This window comes from Trachypithecus francoisi, unplaced genomic scaffold (assembly GCF_009764315.1).
Source record: "Trachypithecus francoisi isolate TF-2019V2 unplaced genomic scaffold, Tfra_2.0 Lachesis_group11, whole genome shotgun sequence".
NCBI lineage: Eukaryota > Metazoa > Chordata > Mammalia > Primates > Cercopithecidae > Trachypithecus > Trachypithecus francoisi.
Genome location: NW_022681456.1, coordinates 130,345,155 through 130,364,181, shown reverse-complemented (window position 1 = coordinate 130,364,181; position 19,027 = coordinate 130,345,155). Strand labels below are relative to the sequence as shown.

Here is a 19,027-nt window from a genome sequence, read left to right as displayed (position 1 = left end):
TGACATGTCAGGAAAGCCCTGAACTGAATGTTTGCGCCTGGGCTGCGTGGACGCCATGCTGTCCTCCCCCCACGGGAGGGGAAGCTTGAGCTGCTGCTGTCACTCCTCCACCAAGGGAGGCCTCACCAACCACAGGACACGGTGACAGGTCAGGCTGGCGGGCCCGGCGTGCTCATCATCTGTCCCAGGTGTACAGTTTCTCTCTGACATTAAATGCCCTTCGTGGAGGCTTCGCTCCCTTTCCTTATTTGGACCCACACTGATCTTTCACGAGTCTCCTTTTATTTTTTACTTGATCTTTAGAACTCTCCTCCGCAGTGTGGAAGACGGTAAGGGAATTGAGACTCCTTAGACTTATATAGTCTGGTGATTAGGGAGAGGGACAGAAGAATGTTTTGAGAATTAAATAAGGTGATACATTTAGGCATCACCCCAAGGACTAGCACACAGTTAAACACTCAGGAAGCGGTAGCCATTAATATTACTACTATGAACAAGGGAATTCAGAGATTTAAGCTGAAACCTCACATTTACCTTCCCCTTTCCCTTCCCCGATTTGATAGCTTATCAAGCGAACCCTGGCTTGTTCCCTGGGTCCCTGGTAAAGCATGGGTGATGGAGATGCCCTTTGCTGTCTGCTCTGTGTTGCTGTCTGCAGTTTTGGACTCCAGTATCTGGGGCCAGGAGGGTAAGGCTGAGCTTGGGGATCCAGGAAGGGAGATATTATTATCCTAAAAAGGGAGGAAGGAGTGATTGAGAGAGACACTGAGCCAGGCTGCTGTACAGTGACCAGCCTGCAGGTGAGCCGGTAACTACAGAAAGACATCAGTTCTATTCTAGAAAACTTCATTTCTGGAGAAATAATTGCTGAGTTAATTTGGGTTATAATGAGCAAATTATTTTGCAAAACTGCTTAAAAGAGATTCTGGGCTGGGCACAGTGGCTCACGCCTGTAATCCCAGCACTTTGGGAGCCCGAGGCGAGCGGATGACGAGGTCAGGAGATCGCGACCATCCTGGCCAACGTGATGAAACCCCGTCTCCACTAAAATGAAAAAAATTAGCTGGGCATGGTGGTGCACGCCTAGTCCCAGCTACTTGGGAGTCTGAGGTAGGGGAATTGCTTGAACACAGGAGGCAGAGATTGCAGTGTGCGGAGATCTCACCACTGCACTCCAGCCTGGCAACAGAGCAAGACTCCGTCTCAAAAAAAAATAAATAAATAAAAGAGATTCTGCCTGAGGGCATTTATGCCATCCATACTACTTGTCTCTTTAGTACCTGAAGGAGAATGTTCTGACCCAGCCAAGAACCTCAGACCTAGAGTTATTTTACCTGTAGCTACTCACACTGTCACCCAGATTCCTTTGGTTGATACTTTGAAGGTGACATTTCATTTTCATTAAAGAAAATGACTTAAGTTATGGTCGGGCGGGGTGGCTCACACCTGTAATCCCAGCACTTTGGGAGGCTGAGGTGGGTGGATCCGCTGGAGGTCAGGAGTTCGAGACCAGTCTTGCCTACATGGCGAAACCCCATCTCTGCTGAAAATACAAAAATTAGCTGGGCATGGTGGCACATACCTGTAATCCCAGCTACTCAGGAGGCTGAGGCAGGAGAATTGTTTGAACCTGAGAGACAGAAGTTGCAGTGACCAAGATCGTGCCATTGCACTCTAGCCTGGGCAACAGAATGAGACCCTGTCTCGAAAAAAAAAAAAAAAATGATTGAAGTTAATACAAAAGATGAAAACCATGTCCTTGTCTTCATTCGTTGACATTTAACCATCTTAACCACCTTTAACCAGAACTCTCCAGTGGCACGGATCAACCGTGATGATAGGGTTTTGAAACACTGGCCAACATGACTGTTCTTCCCCACATCAGTTCTAGAGGTTTGGGGAATGACTGTGTATCTGGTGCTCAAACTAACCTGTTTTTAGAAGCCCCCAGAAATTAGCTGAGAATGGTTGTCCATAATCCCCAGAAGTCACTTCCATGTTCATGAAGGGGGATGGATAATCCTTATCAGAGTAAGGTTTTCCTGCAGAGTCATGGCAAGTGGTGGAGTAAATCCGTTTTCTTTCTGATGTGGGGCTAAGTTGTGTTCAAATACCAGTGTGGTTGTTGCGTCCACTGACCTATGTTTCTAAGCAGGTGGGAATACGGTTATAGTTACTTGTCACTTGCTTGTTGAAGCCTGCTGGATTGACAGCTGTCTGTGAATCTGTGAAGTGACCAGTAACGCTGTGGGAATGCGGCTGGAGAATGTGGAAACCAGCCTGAGAAAAGCAAGTGAGCTTCTGCTCAGAATCATAGGATGCTGGAACAGGAAGGGAACAGGCAATCACAACTTAAGCTCCTGGGGCTCCAGACAAGAACCTCCAGATTCTGAGCAGGTCCCACACCTTAGTGTGCTTGTAAAAATGCAGAGTCCTGGGTCCCCAACACCCAGGATTCATATTCAGCTGGTCTGGGGCAGAATGTGGGACCGGAAGGGATCCGATGCTGTTAGCTCAAAGACTACACTGGACTTGCAGATGCGGAGAGCTAAGACCTGCCAGGAGGCAGGAAGCCTGGTCCTGATTCCCAGCCCAGTGCTCTTTGCAGCCCAGGCAGGGTTCCCTATACCTGAAATGTGTTATAATCAACATGTAGTCTAACCAGATCGTTGCATTACTTGACCAAGCAGTCCTAGCCAGCCCAGAGAACCGTTCTGATGCGTTGGGAAGAGCTTTCTGGCACAGAGCAGAACTGATTTGCCTTGGGATGTTCCACCTCCCTCCTCTGTCTAGGATGGGTACAGACCTACTGATCTAATTCCTGAATGTCTATCATAAGGCGATGTGTTCTTAGCTATTTATCTTTGCCTTATCTTCAAAAATTAAGATAAAGGTATGCCTGACTGCCTCCATTGAATAAAAAGACAGGATGGACAGCTAGAGGATGGGAGGACAGGAAGGCAGTCACAGGTATGGTTAAGGGTAGGGCAGGCTTCCATTCATCCAAGCATCGTGGACAGTCTCCAGAACTTGGATTCTAAGTCCTTACTTGGAGAGCCCATTTTGTTCTCTTCCACTCTCCATCCTTTGAGGGGAGAAACAAAACTTACTCTTTGTATTAAAACCTCAAATTGGGCCGGGCGTGGTGGCTCAAGCCTGTAATCCCAGCACTTTGGGAAGCCGAGACGGGCGGATCACGAGTCAGGAGATCGAGACCATCCTGGCTAACATGGTGAAACCCTGTCTCTACTAAAAATACAAAAAACTAGCCGGGCGAGGTGGCGGCGCCTGTAGTCCCAGCTACTCGGGAGGCTGAGGCAGGAGAATGGCGTAAACCCGGGAGGCGGAGCTTGCAGTGAGCTGAGATCCGGCCACTGCACTCCAGCCTGGGCGACAGAGCGAGACTCCGTCTCAAAAAAAAAAAAAAAAAAACTCAAATTGGCTGTTGCCTTGGAAATTCTGCCCTGCTTCCTCTCATTAGTACCTTATTTAAGCTCCATCATCCCCTGGAGTTTTAGGAACTAGCAAGATGTCCTCCATGAAATAGAGATCTTACAGATACAGTAGTTTATCAGACAAGCCTATTCCTTGGGCGGAGAGCCACACCATCCTGAGAGCGTGGGGAAAACAGTGTTTCCATCTTAACACAGGCTCTGCTCCTTGCCAGACACCACTGACACTGGGCACATGGATTTTGGGAGAACGTGTGTGTGTGTGTGTGTGTGTGTGGTGTGTGTGTGTGTGTGTGTGTGTGTGTGTGTGCGCTCATGCACTTAGGCACACAGGAATGAATATTTTTCACTAATTTGGGGGTGGAGGTGGAGAGGCACCAGAGGCAATGGAGTATGTCAAAAATTAAAAACAACTCACCACTTCTGGCTGAGACGTCGCAGAGCCTGGGTTGTCTGTCTTTATTGGAAATGTTTGTCCTCTGCCTGGCTGGTGATGACAGGCTTCATATCTCTAGAAGGAATGTTGGGGAGCTGAGAAGGGCTGTGAGCCATGGTTGCTAAGTGTTACTGTTAGTTCTTTATTATGTAAGAATCTCTGCATTGTGTTGATACTAAAACAGTAAGTAAAGGGCGGGCGCTTTCATTCTGCTTTTACATAAGAAGTATGGGAGTTTGCCCATTTTTATCTGAAGTAAGAAGCTTTGGGCCCAGCATTGAGGATGGGACATCAGGCAGTGCGGAAGGCTGAACCCCATCCACAATTAAGTTTCTAGCTTGTGGGAGAGTTTGGGCATTCCTCGTATAGATTTTCCAGTCCTTGCTTCCTGCTTCTTGCTGCAGGTCTCTTGGTCTTCACGATGCTCATTTGCAACCCTACCAGAAGCAGCAGCAGCAGACAGAGCCGAATCAGTTAATTTAGGCCTCCTAGGCCGAGACGGGCGGATCACGAGGTCAGGAGATCGAGACCATCCTGGCTAACACGGTGAAACCCCGTCTCTACTAAAAATACAAAAAAAAAAACTAGCCGGGCGAGGTGGCGGGCGCCTGTAGTCCCAGCTACTCGGGAGGCTGAGGCAGGAGAATGGCGTGAACCCGGGAGGCGGAGCTTGCAGTGAGCCGAGGTTGCGCCACTGCACTCCAGTCTGGGCGACAGAGCGAGACTCCGCCTCAAAAAAAAAAAAAAAAAAAAAAAAAAAAAAAAAAAATTTAGGCCTCCTAAGTCGTTTTGATAAACAACTGGGTGGGAGGAGGGATGGTTCAAATGAGATTTTAAGAATTACAGATGTTGGCCGGGCTCAAGCCTGTAATCCCAGCACTTTGGGAGGCCGAGACGGGCAGATCACGAGGTCAGGAGATCGAGACCATCCTGGCTAATATGGTGAAACCCTGTCTCTACTTAAAAATAAAAAAAAAAAAATAAAAATAAAAAAGAATTACAGATGTATGTGTATTATCTGCTGCTCTACAGGAGAACTGAAAATAGACTGAAAGCTGCTCCCAGCCAAAGCCAGAAGGAAACTGCAGTATAGAGAGAGAGAGAGAGAGAGAGAGAGAGAGAGAGAGAGAGAGAGAGAGAGAGAGAGAGAGAGAGAGAGAGAGAGAAACAGACTCAAATCACTCGGGGCAAGAGAGGGTTTGCTGGTGTGGAAACCGGGTGGTGGGGAGGCCTACAGCAGAGTATCAGGAGGGGACTTCAGTGGGGGCCCAAGGAAAGATGTGAAAGAAAAGACACTATAGAAAAGGTGAACCCTTTTGATCCAATCTTACTGTAAAGCCAAAAGGAGTGAGTACTGTTTTCAGTGACCCTGGCCCCATCCCATATGGGTGCCCTCTCTGTTGAGTCAGCCAGCTCTTCGGCTGGTACCTGGTTTGAAAGTTATATCTTTCATATATTTATTTCCAGAGACCTTTTTAGCAGCAGTTACATTCCATAAAGGAATTTTTAATATCTCTTTTGTTCCCTGCTATGTCTGCCATCACCCACAACAATGCCTAGCACAAAGAAAGCACTCGATAAATATTTGCTGAGTGAATGATGTTTCTTCATGAACAGATGAGGAAACTGAGGCATAATGTGATTAACTGCCTGGTCCATCATATCATTTGTTCTATCAAAATTGCAAGTAATAGAAACCAATTTGAGCCAGATACGAAGGAGTATGACAGGAGGGGTCCCAAGAGTCTCAAAGACGCCAGGGTCTTCAGGAACTGACCTGGACATCTCTGGATCTCTCTCCCTTCCTCCTCTCTCCTCTGAGGTCTCTCACTCTCTCACGGTTCCAGCCACAGGAAGGGACTCTGAATCTCTCCTGCTCCTTGTCCCCAATTCCCAGGAGGGGCTTCTGGTCAGGGCTCTGTCCACCATTGCATGACTTTGCAGCGGTTCAAGTCAATGAGTGGCAGGGCTGAAGAACTCATGGAGGTGAGAGGAGCCGCTCACATTCTCGCGAATTTCTCTGCGGATGGTTAGATCCAGAGAACACATAATCCGGCTGGTGTGAATGACACCCCTAAGCATTTACTCTGGAAATTCTCATGATATCTTTACTGAGGAGTCTTTTATCTGTGAAAATGCATAATTATGGAACAAGTCCTGAGGATTGTCTAAAATTACAAGTAAAAACTTGAGCCCAGTAGTGTGAAGAGGAAGGCTTCTGTTCTCTGAATAACCCAGGACAGGACACACACCCATTCATCTACCCTGCAGGGCTGAGGGAGCCAGGTTGCTAAGAAGCAGAGAATAGACTAGAGTCAGTGACAGACCCTGGCTGGCATTCCGCCCTACAGGTGCATTCAGTCCTCAATACTGAGCTGTATTTGAAGGCCCTTCATTCCTGTGAATGATTTAAAGGTATTTTCCCTCTGACAGGACCACTCTACAGTATCAATTGCTTCCTTCACACATTTTCCTCATTCTTCAAGGCCTGAGTATGCCAAAAAGGAAGACCTGAGAGGGATAAGGGTTGCCAGGATGTTTCTGCAAATCTTCCACAGCTCTTGGGGGTACCCAGCAGGCACTTGAAAACTGACTTGCCGGGCGCGGTGGCTCAAGCCTGTAATCCCAGCACTTTGGGAGGCCGAGACGGGCGGATCACGAGGTCAGGAGATCGAGACCATCCTGGCTAACACAGTGAAACCCCGTCTCTACTAAAAATACAAAAACTAGCCGGGCGAGGTGGCGGGCGCCTGTAGTCCCAGCTACTCGGGAGGCTGAGGCAGGAGAATGGCGTAAACCCGGGAGGCGGAGCTTGCAGTGAGCTGAGATCCGGCCACTGCACTCCAGCCCGGGTGACAGAGCGAGACTCCACCTCAAAAAAAAAAAAAAAGAAAAAGAAAACTGACTTACAGCCGGGTGTGGTGGCTCACGCCTGTAACCCCAGCACTTTGGGAAGTCAAGGCGGGTAGATCACCTGAGGCCAGGAGTTTGAGACCAGCCTGGACAACATGGTGAAACCCTGTCTCTACTAAAAATACAAAAATTAGCCAGGCGTGGTGGTGGGTGCCTGTAATCCCAGCTACTCAGGAGGCTGAGGCAGGAGAATCGCTTGAACCTGGGAGGCAGAGGTTGCAGTGAGCTGCGATGGCGCCACTGCATTCCAGCCTGGGCAAATAGAGCGAAACTCTGTCTCAAAAAGAAAAACAAAACAAAACAAAAAACTGGCTTACGCCCTGTGGCTGGCCTTCTTTTATCCTTTTTGTTTTGACAGCAAAAGTTATATAGTCCTTGAATGCTATGACAGCAGGACACATTTGTAAAATAAGAAATAATTACACTCACACTTTTTAGGTGCTATGTTTCCTTCCTCATTTTATTTTCTAACATGAAAGTAAACTTTTTAATGCACCTAGCGTCTCATCTGACAGAGAACACAGCCTTAGGTCAGAGCAGATGTCAGCCCAGAACCCGCTCCAGACTGGTCTGCAGTTCTGCGTCTGGCCACAGAGTGTCGCTACCTTCTCAGTTCTAGCCAAATAGCTCCGGCTCACACCTTGGTTCAAAACAATTTTTTTTTTTTTTTTTTTTTCTTTTTTGGCTGGGCACGGTGGCTCACACCTGTAATCCCAGCACTTTGGGAGGCCGAGGCGGGGGATCAGTTGAGGTCAGGAGTTCGAGACCAGCCTGGCCAACATGGTGAAACCCTATCTCTACTAAACATACAAAAAAATTAGTTGGGTGTGGTAGCCTGCACCCTGGTAATCCCAGCTACTGAGTAGGCTGAGGCAGGAAAATCGCTTGAACTGGGAGGCAGAGGTTGTAGTGAGTTGAGACCATGTCATTGTACTGCAGCACTCCAGCCTGGGTGACAGAGCAAGACTCTGTCTCAAAAAAAAAAAAAAAAGTATACTTGTAAATTTAAAAAAAAAAGTTGGGTGGTGGGTCCTTGCGGATTGATGGCAGAAAACAGAATCTGGACAGCAGAAAAGCTGAGTTCTAGATTTTTCATTTTGATAAATGTGGGAAGAATTAGATCAGTCTTATTTTACTTATTTTTAAAAGATTGAGTGAGGAGGGCAATGCAGTTAGGAAAGAAAACATGAAAGGGATGCCTTGCCCTACTCGGCTGGACCCTCAAGACATCCACAGTGCTCTTCGTGCTTGAAGGTTATGATGAAGGAGGTAATAATTATAGCTACCATTTATCGAGTACGACTGTGTACCAGCTGCTTTACATATATTACATGTAATCCTCTCAGTGCCTCTGCAGTGTAGCCAATATTATCCACGTGTTTCAGATGGGAAAGCTAACACTCGAGTAGTGAAGCAGTATCCTTCGCCTCACACAGCTAGTAATTCATGCCGACTCCAGACCTCTTTCAGGTGGATTTCTGGGTAAGGAATTTCTGCAGATTTCTGGGTAAGGAATCTAGTCACCTGCAACAACAGGTGCCCATTTCCTTCTACGTCTCAGGGAGTGTACGATGATCTTCCTCATCTTGCCACCATGAATTTTGAATGAGAAGAGTGACTTGGGAGGTTTCATTTGGTAGGGGCATATGGCAGGGGGAAATTGGGAATCCCGAATCTAAAGTGAACAGGCCAGGTGCGGTGGCTCACGCCTGCAATCCCAACATTTTGGGGGGGCTGAGGCAGGGGGATCACTTGAGACCAGGAGTTCGAACCAGCCTGAGCAACATAATGAGACCCTGTTTCTCCAAAAAAAAAAAAAAAAGGCTGGCCGGGCGCGGTGGCTCAAGCCTGTAATCCCAGCACTTTGGGAGGCCAAGACGGGCGGATCACGAGGTCAGGAGATCGAGACCATCCTGGCTAACACGGTGAAACCCCGTCTCCACTAAAAATACAAAAAATTAGCCGGGTGAGGTGGCGGGCGCCTGTAGTCCCAGCTACTCGGGAGGCTGAGGCAGGAGAATGGCCTAAACCCGGGAGGCGGAGCTTGCAGTGAGCTGAGATCCGGCCACAGCACTCCAGCCTGGGCGACAGAGCGAGACTTCGTCTCCAAAAAAAAAAAAAAAAAAAAAAAAAAAAAGGCTGAATGCAGTGGCTTATTCCTGTACTCCCAGCCCTCTGGGTGGCCGAAGTAGACAGATTGCATGAGTCCAGGAGTTCGAGACCAGCCTGGGCAACACAGTGAGCCCCTGTCTCTACAAAAAAAAAAAAAAAAACACAAAAAATTAGCTGGGCATGGTGGTGCCTGCCTGTAGTCCCAGCTACTAAGGAAGCAAAAGTGGGAGGATCACCTGAGCACAAGAGGTTGAGGCTGCAGTGAGCCATGATCATGCCACTGCATTCCTCCAGCCTGGGTAACGTAGAGACTCTGCATCAAAAAAAAAAAAAAAAAAAAAAAAAAATCCAGGCATGGTGGCACATACCTGTAGTCCCAGCTACTGGGGAGGGTGAGGTGGGAGGATTGCTTGAGCTCAGGAGTTCAAGGCTATAGTGAGCCATCATCGTGCCACTGCACTCCAGCCTGGGTTGCAGTGAGACCTGTCTCAAAAACAAAACACAAAAGGTAGGGGGACAGATAAAGCATACAGGGCTAAATGGCACAGAAAATTATGCAAACAATAAAGACAGTACATTGATGTACATATTGAAGCAAAGAGAAAACTGGTGCCTTGGATAATGGAACCAGATGGGTAGGTCGCATTCAGTAGGAAATGCAGATCTGGTGCCTAGGGCTTCATTTTACAAGACAGCCATGTGCATTCTCTAGCACATGCTTCCCTCGAATTTACTCAGAGGGAAGCTCTCTCTCCACTGGCTTTTCTAGGCATTAGGAGTCAGTGCTTTTGAATAAGAGTGAAGATTAAACTCAGAAGAGCTCCTAACATGTCTGATCTGGAGCAGACAGGGCCATGGACCGAGCTTCTGAACTCCCTTTTCCAGTCTGCTCTTCCAGCCTCTTGATCTCTGTGCCAGGACTCAACTCCATCATGAATGCACAGCTCCTATCACAAGGAGACAACCTTAAATATTTTCAAATTAAGTGACATGTTTTCAGCTGCTCAAAGGCCCCATCCCTAAACTCAGTGTGGCCCTGGCATTGTGACATGCTGGCGATGGAGTCCTACCCATCACAGCACTGAAACTGCATGTCATGCTGGAACAGGGGACACGAAGAGAGGTTCTGCTGGGACAGAAGGTAGGAAGCAGAAGCAGGTATTGGGATTCCAAGGGAGAACGCAGTGCTCGCTTCCTGGTGTACCCACTGAGGGGGCAAGAGAAGGAACAGTGGCTCTTGTCTTTACGTGACTCAGCTCCCGCCTGGGGCTTCTGGGTTCAGAGCAGGGGAGTGGAGGGATGAGGGTCTTAGACGAGAGAGGTGGAATGAGCAGCTCTGGGGACTCCTCATGGCCCCACAGTCTCTACCTGCTCAGAGAAAAATGAGCCCAGCTGAGAGGGAAGAGGTGTTCATATGGGAGAGGGAGGGTGACTGGGTGTGCAGCAGAGCTTGGGCTGCACCTGCCTACCTTGGTCTGAGGAGTCTCAAGTGCTACCTAATGTGTGGCGATGGGGACAGAGGTGGGGTTTTTTTCCCCTTTTTGTGGTGCTGGTAAGGAGGGAGTTCATGCATCGTAGGCACTGGTTCCATCCCTTCATCTGGCTAAATTAAAATCATCTGGGGACATTTAAAAATTCAGAGTCTGCCGGCCACCGTGACTCACGCCTGGAATTTGAGCACTTCGGGAGGCTGAGGCAGGAGAATCACTTGAGCTCACGGGTTTGAGGCCAGCCTGGACAACATAGCAAGACCTTGTCTCTACTGAAAAAAAAAAATCAGATTCCTAGGGCCCAGGCCTTGAGATTCTGATTAAGCGAATTTGGGGTGTGGTCTGGGATCGACTCTGTTTTAAAAAGATGCCTTGGGTGATTCTGCTTTGCAGCTATAATAGGGGATTGTTGAGACAGGGTCTCACTGCAACCCAGGCTGGAGTGCAGTGGCACGATGATAGCAGCTATAATATGTGATTACATTTGACTACACCAAGCCTTCCATGCAGTAACATGGCCATTTGCAGAGAGAGTTGGGTTTAGAGGAAACGTAGCCAGGGCCTCAGGCTCTTAGAGGTCTAAGGATGGGAATTCAGACTAAAGCATCAGTATCTACCCACTCAACATTGGACCTGGAGTGAGCGTGGTGGCACACACTTGTCATCCCAGCTACACTGGAGGCTGAGGTGAGAAAGAGGATTGCTTGAGTCCAGCAGTTGGGGGTTGTGGTGTGATATGATCAAGCCTGTGAATAGCTACTGCTTCTGCACTCCAGCCTGGACGACATAGTGAGACTCCATTTCTGTTTTTTTTTTTTTTGAGATGGAGTCTCTCTCCATTGGCAGTGGCGCAGTCTCGGCTCACTGCAACCTCTGCCTTCTGGGTTCAAGCAATTCTCCTGCCTCAGACTCCCGAGTAACTGGGATTACAGGCACACGCCACAACGCCTAGCTAATTTTTTTGTATTTTTAGTAAAGATGGGGTTTCACCATATTGGCCAGGCTGGTCTCAAACTCCTGACCTCGTGATCATCCCACCTCAGCCTCCCAAAGTGCTGGGATTACAGGCGTGAGCCACTGCACTGGTCCGAGACTCTATTTCTTTTTTTTTTTTTTTTTTTTTGAGACGGAGTCTCGCTCTGTCACCCAGGCTGGAGTGCAGTGGCCGGATCTCAGCTCACTGCAAGCTCTGCCTCCCGGGTTTTATGCCATTCTCCTGCCTCAGCCTCCCGAGTAGCTGGGACTACAGGCGCCCACCACCTCGCCCGGCTAGTTTTTTGTATTTTTTTTAGTAGAGACGGGGTTTCACCGTGTTAGCCAGGATGGTCTCGATCTCCTGACCTCGTGATCCGCCCGTCTCGGCCTCCCAAAGTGCTGGGATTACAGGCTTGAGCCACCGTGCCCGGCCCGAGACTCTATTTCTTAAATAAAAAAAAAAAAAAGATTGGACCTGGGAGAAGGAAGGAATGGAGGAATGGTAAACTGACCTGGATTAGCATCTTGCAAAAGACTAAAATCAGAGTTCATCCCCAAATCCTCCCAAATGATAAAATGTGTGGACTTTATTTCCTGGATCTGTTTCTAGTCTTCAGTGTGGTCAGTTGGACCAGCATTAGGTGATCAAATGAGGAAGGGAATGTTTGTGAGGCAAACTCAAGCCCTAAGCTTGGCCTGCATCATCTGTGACCTGGTTCTACAGCTTCGGAGAGGCGCACAGGAGACTATGTGCATCGAAACAGCCTCGCAATCAGACCGTACCAGATCACGCAGCTCACAAATGTGGACAGACCTGACGGATCATATATCAAACAAAGCCTCTGAATGTCGCTGGCTCCCATGCAGGCCTGAGCAGGGAAAAGCCAGCAACCACACAGTTGCACACATGCCGCTGGCTCTGCCCTAGGACTGGGCCAGAATCCAACTGGGGCTTCTTGTTCTCGCTTGAGCAAGTCCCCAGGGGCTGTCTTCAGCAGTCCTGAACTTGAGAACCTGGGCTGCACGCTGAAGTGAGAACTCACCCAAGTGAAAACTGTGTTCATCTGTGAAGTCAACTTGACTTTTTGATGGGCAGAGAAATTTGGCTTTATTTATTTATGTATTTATTTATTTATTTTCAGACAGAGTCTCACTCTGTCACCCAGGCTGGAGTGCAGTAGCTCAATCATAGCTCACTGGAGACTTGATCTCTTGCGCTCAAGAGATCCTCCCATCTCAGCCTCCTCAGTAGCCAGGACTACAGGTGCAAGCCAGCACGCCCAGACAATTTTGTTCATTTTTTGTAGAGACAGGGTCTCACTATATTGCCCAGGCTGGTCTCGAATTCCTAGACTCAAGTATTCCTCCTGCCTCAGCCTCCCAAGTAGCTCAGACCACCAGTGTGCGCTACCATGACCGGCTATTTTTTTTAAGCCATTTTTTGTAGAGACTGGGGTCTCACTGTGTTGCCTAGGCTGGCCTCAAACTCCTGGGCTCAAGCAATCTTCCTGCCTTGGCCACCCAAAGTCCTGGGATTACAGCCCTAAACCACCGTGCCAGGAGTCAGGTCAGAGATTTGGTTTTTTAATCCCAGGGTCAAGAAACCAGAATTGTGGCCCTGGCTCTGTCGTCAACTTGTTCAAGAGCCTCTGAGGAAGAAGGATCAGGCTTCCAGGCTTTATTTGCTCCTCAGTTCCCAGTGCCGGCTCAGGGTTTCCGCAAAGTTTAGCTGCCACAGGAAGTGAGAAAGTGCTCTGGGAAATGTATATGATCCTATTCTTGCATTCGTTATTATTTCAGTTCTGCTGTGGACTGTTGTGAACTGACCCCGTCACCACAGGCTAGTTCTTTGTTTTCCAAGCCCCTTACTGCTTTTTCCCGACGAAGTACTCAGAAACACTTTCTCTGCTCACCAAACTTTTTTTCTTTTTTGTAACAAAAAGACCAAACCAAAAGTAGAAATACAGCGTGGCTTTTTTTTTTTTTTTTTTTTTTAAGACAGTCTTGCTCGTTGCCCAGGCTGGAGTGCAGTGGTGAGATTTCGGCTCACTGCAACCTCTGCCCCGCCAGGCTCAAGCGATTCTCCTGCCTCAGTCTCCCTAGTAGCTGGAACTACAGGCGCCTGCCACCACACCTGGCTAATTTTTGTATTTTTAGTAGAAATGGGGTTTTGCCATGTTGGCCAGGCTGGTCTCAAACTCATGACCTTAGGCGATCCACCCACCTCGACCTCCCAAAGTGCTGGCTGAGCCACCGCGCCTGGCCTCACAGCATGGATTTCTAAACAGAGTGGCTATTTGTTGCTGGGACAGGTAAATGAGAGGATAGATTTCATTCCCCAGAGAAGTTTAAGAAAATAAGAGCATTTAGATGTTTTTAGAATTTAGTAGAGTCTAGAGCCAGGGAGAAAACCAGACATTCTCTGGAGATTCATTTTTTTTTTTTTTTGTTTTTTGTTTTTGAGGCGGAGTCTCGCTCTGTCGCCCGGACTGGAGTGCAGTGGCCGGATCTCAGCTCACTGCAAGCTCCGCCTCCCGGCTTCACGCCATTCTCCTGCCTCAGCCTCCCGAGTAGCTGGGACTACAGGCGCCCGCCACCTCGCCCGGCTAGTTTTTGTATTTTTAGTAGAGACGGGGTTTCACTGTGTTAGCCAGGATGGTCTCGATCTCCTGACCTCGTGATCCGCCCGTCTCGGCCTCCCAAAGTGCTGGGATTACAGGCTTGAGCCACCGCGCCAGGCCAGAGATTCATTTCAACTAGAGGGTTCCGTGTGTCCCGTCTCCCTTTCAGGAGTTAATCAGCCTCTAAACACAGCAAGGGCACAGGATTCCGTAGAGGGGACCTGGCTTCCCAACCAACTAGTTAAGTGATTCCAGGCAGTTTCCTCAGCAATAAAACAGAAATAATACTCTCTCTACCTCAAATTAAATAACATGGATGTGAAAGCCTCTTGCAAAATATAAACTTTTAAAATATTAAGCCCGGGCATGGTGGCTCGTGCCTGTAATCCCAGCACTTTGGGAGGCTGAGGTAGGAGGATTACTTGAGCCCAGAAGTTTGAGGTTGCAGTGAGCTAGGATTAAGCCACTTCACTCCAGCCTGGGTGACAGACCAAGACCCTATATTAAAAAAGAAAACGGTAATGGTGTATCTTATATAGATATAGATAAGTGTATAAGATATAGCTTGCTTATATCATGGCAAGATCAATGAAAATATGTTTTTTATTTTTTTTTATTTTTATTATTTTATTTATTTTATTTTTTTTTTGAGACGGAGTCTTGCTCTGCCGCCCAGGCTGGAGTGCAGTGGCCGGCTCTCAGCTCACTGCAAGCTCCGCCTCCCGGGTTCAGGCCATTCTCCTGTCTCAGCCTCCCCAGTAGCTGGGACTACAGGCGCACGCCTCGTCGCCCGGCTAGTTTTTTATTTTTTGTATTTTTTAGTAGAGACGGGGTTTCACTGTATTAGCCAGGATGGTCTCGATCTCCTGACCTCGCGATCCGCCCGTCTCGGCCTCCCAAAGTGCTGGGATTACAGGCTTAAGCCACCGCGCCCGGCCTGAAAATATGCTTTTTTTAAAAAGTAAAGTTTATTATGTAAGCTCTTAGGAATCATCTCAACTGAAGCCAACCACAAATGCAAGGGGTCTAACGTCGATGATCTGGATTTGTTTGGTCTTTTGTATACCCAGAAATCCACCATCCTTCTCTATGTTGGTCTTCCTGAGAAGGCCAGTACCTGAAAAATGAGCATCCCACCTTCCACCCCCACTCACATGGGAGTCTTTTTTTTTTTTTTAATCCTCCCCAGTCTGTTTACCACTTTGTCCTAAGAAATAGACGACTTAGGAAACTTTTTTTTTTTTTTTTTGAGACAGGGCCTCACTCTATCACCCAGGTTGGAGTGCAGTGGCATGATCTCAGCTCACTGCAACCTCTGCCTCCCAGGCTCAAGCGATTCTCCTGCCTCAGCCTCCTGAGTAGCTGGAATTACAGGTGTGTGCCACCATGCCTGGCTAACTTTTGAATTTTTTTTAGTAGAGACGAGGTTTCACCATGCTGGCCAGGCTGGTCTCTCATCTCCTGACCTCAAGTGATCCGCCCGCCTCGGCCTCCCAAAGTGCTGGCATTAGAGGAGCAAGCCACCGCTCCTAGCCAAGGGAATTTCAAGAAGGCAAAGGGAAGGAGGCCCACTCCCAGGCGCTCAGAGGACATGGGCAGGGGGCAGACTCTGAAAGGAGCTCTGGGAATGGACTCTGCCCCCCAACCCCTGTGGCCTGGCTGCCTATACCCAGCTGCTTCTCCTCACTGGCCTCTGCCCCAGGCCATGGCAGCCACAACAGGGGCCTGGAGCTGGTAAGTGTCTCCCCTCCTCACAGGTCTCTGACAGGGGAGAAGATTCCCAGGATCTCAGGCTAGAAGTTGGAAGGCATTTTCTGAGGGCCACATGATTCCACCAGCTGGAGTTTTCTGTTACCATTGCACAGTCCTTGATTTCTGGGACACAAAATGTTCTTTTGGGCTGTCCTGAATAACAAAGATCACACATACACTTGTTTATCTGGGGAGATGCCTTCCCTTTCTAAACAACTGACTTACAAATTCTCTTTCTGAGAACCATGCCCATTCATAAGTTGGGAACATTCTGTATGAGTGACTTCTGGCTGGGAAGGCACAGTTCTCAGGAGGGGGAGGTGGGTAGGGTCACAGTAACACCTTCAGATAGTATCCAGGCCAAAAAATGTTAAGAAAACAATTCACTCCCAGCTAGAACACTTATTCCTGCGTATCTTTTAACAATGCAAGAGCAGGGAAATTGTTTGGAAATCAAAACATGGAAGTTCTTTCATCCTCCCAACTCCTGGAGCTCTAAGGCAGAGACTGGCTAAGCTTCTGCGAGATCTAAAAGTTATATAATCAGGTGGGGCGGTTTAAATAATTACAAATACCGAATTATGAACAGGGACTTAAAAGGCGAGGGAGAGGCCCCGAAACTTCGGCTTCATTCACTTAATGGAAAATCCAACTCTGGCCGGGCGCGGTGGCTCAAGCCTGTAATCCCAGCACTTTGGGAGGCCGAGACGGGCGGATCACGAGGTCAGGAGATCGAGACCATCCTGGCTAATACGGTGAAACCCCGTCTCTACTAAAAATACAAAAACTAGCCGGGCGAGGTGGCGGGCGCCTGTAGTCCCAGCTACTCGGAGGCTGAGGCAGGAGAATGGCGGAAACCCAGGAGGCGGAGCTTGCAGTGAGCTGAGATCTGGCCACTGCACTCCAGTCCGGGCGACAGAGCGAGACTCCGCCTCAAAAAAAAAAAAAAGAAAATCCAACTCTGATTCTAGGGGAAGAATCTAGAAGATCCCATGAAAACACAATCTTATAGAGCTTTAAACGACTTTCCCTAAAACACTTTTAATACTTCTTGCCTCAATGGATCCTGGCTTTTCTCTGACAATGTCATTCAGTTGAAAACCCTCCGGGTGAAGGCTCTTCGCCTCCCGGCACCCCCATGCCGGCGGGAGGTCCTGCTCTCTGGGTCCTCACACCCCGCTGCTGCAGCCCTTCGCTCAGCCGCCTCTCCAGCCGGACCAGCCTCTCTGCCTGTTGGTCCCTGCCCTCCACCCACCTTGGGGCCCCTCTGCAAAGCACCGAGGGTCAGGGGCGCGCGGGCGTCTTCCTCCCAGCCCCACATCCCCCAGCGAGCTGAGCCGAGGGTCCGTCACTCCTTCGGGACCTGAAGCCTCCCTGCTCAGCGCCCCCTGCGGCCCCCTGCGACCCCACCCTTGCTGTCTCCTCCGCCTCGGCACCGCCCTCCGGAGCCCGTGTGCCCTCCCTGACTTCATCTTCGCCCCTCCCCTGCCGGCTCTCTCCCACTGCCAGCCACTCCACCCCACCCCAGCAGCAGCCGCGACTTTCCCGTGCCCTCGACGGCCTCGCGACGGCCTCCGCGCGCGGCGCGGGGGAAGGGGGGAGGGGGGAGGGGGGAGGGGGGGAGGGGGGAGGGGGGAGGGGGGAGGGGGGGAAGGTGGGGGGGAGGGGGGAGGGGGGGCGGGGCCGCAGCTCCGCCCTCGGGAAATGGCTCCGCCTCCCTCGCCGGGAACTGTCTTCAGGTGCGGTCCGCAGCGACCCCCACCCCGCGGGGCCACGCCAGCTGCTCACAGTGCGGACGGGCCCCTCCGCGGGCGCAGAGCGAGTCACACGTGCATCCTCTCAACCTTCCCAGCTGCAGCGTCCGCTGTCCAGCCCTCTCTTCCTGTTTTCTCCCACTGCAGAGTTGGCTCAAGAACGTTTGCAGACTGGGGCGAATTTGCCCCTGTCCAGATTCCCGCTTCCTGGCCTCGCGGCCCCGCGGCTGTTTTCCTCTCCCCTCTCGGACTTTCTCTCGCTCACAGCCCCAGCCTCTGTGGCCGCGGCCTGCGCTGCCTGAGCTGCGCCCGCGGAGGTTCCGCCGCCCTCCGCCTCCCCCTCCTCACTTCCCGCCTCCCTCCTGAGAGGCCGCTGTCGGGAGAGAGGACTCGGAGCGTGCTCCGCTCACCCTCCGTGAGATTCCCTCAGGGCACAGGCAGAGCTTCCTGCAGCTGGGTTAGCCCCCTCACCCACCAACTGCAAGGATGGGGACCCTGCCTTCCTGATCGCCCGTCGCCCAGGGCCCGGCCGGAGGAGGCCTCTACCCTGGAGGAGCTGCCCGCGCTTCCGTGTCTCAGCCAGCGCACCTGCTCGTGAACTCAGCGCACCTGCTGGTGAACTCAGCGCACCTGCCCGTGAACATGAGGCAGCCGGGGGGTCCGCTGGGGCAGAGTGCGGAGTGAAGGGGTGCACTGGGCACTCAGCGCGGCCCTTGGGAGGCAGGGCCGCCCCAGCCTGCTGTCCCGTCTAGGAAGACAGTCCGGAAGCAGAAGCCCCGGGGAAAACAACTGGCTGGACAGGGCGGCCTTCAGGGTCTCACCCAGCCTGAGAGTCGCTTCCCACCACCTCGGTACTAACCTGCTTTGTGGTCTCCAGCAAGTTCCTCCGCCTCCTGTCTGTAAAATGCAGGTCGTGGCGTCTTCCCTCCCCGCTGTGAGGATCGTGAGCCAATGCGTGTGAAGCCACAAACTCCCAATTCGTATTAACGGGCTGGAAGCAAGGGAGTCAGAGCACTTAGCGGCTCTCTCCTCTGGTGGGGAGAGAACAATGATTTTGTTAAGGACATAGTTTCCTGCTGGAGGCTTGAAAGTGGCTACAGCTGGGGCCTCTGGACGACGGTGCTGAGTTATGTAGTGGCCAGTTCACTGTAGGATGCCTGCTAGATTGTACGCTTGCTGAAGGCGGCACCAGTTATCTGTCGCACTGTTCACTACAGAATTGTCAGCACCAAGCACAGCATGGACTCTGTTAGCAGTGCAGTAAACATTTGATGAAGGAAGGAAGGAGGGAATTGAGGAAGAAAGGAAAGAAAGAAAGATATTTAAAAAAAGGCCGGGCGCGGTGGCTCAAGCCTGTAATCCCAGCACTTTGGGAGGCCGAGGTGGGTGGATCACGAGGTCAGCAGTTCGATACCAGCCTGGCCAACATGGTGAAACCCCGTCTCTACTAAAAATACAAAAATTAGTCAGGGGTGGTGGCAGGTGCCTGTAATCCCAGCTACTTGGGAGGTTGAGGCAGGAG

General features: G+C 50.2%; 1 long non-coding RNA gene across 1 annotated transcript; it reads right to left on the bottom strand.

Annotated features, from left to right (window-relative positions):
- Positions 1-1,643: 1,643 nt before the first annotated feature.
- Positions 1,644-18,652, bottom strand: LOC117090715. Its single transcript, XR_004440108.1, has 4 exons — positions 18,365-18,652; positions 5,666-5,908; positions 3,871-3,963; positions 1,644-1,699 (listed from the first exon to the last, which is right to left on the bottom strand). It is a non-coding gene; the product is annotated as an uncharacterized LOC117090715 (long non-coding RNA).
- Positions 18,653-19,027: the final 375 nt, after the last annotated feature.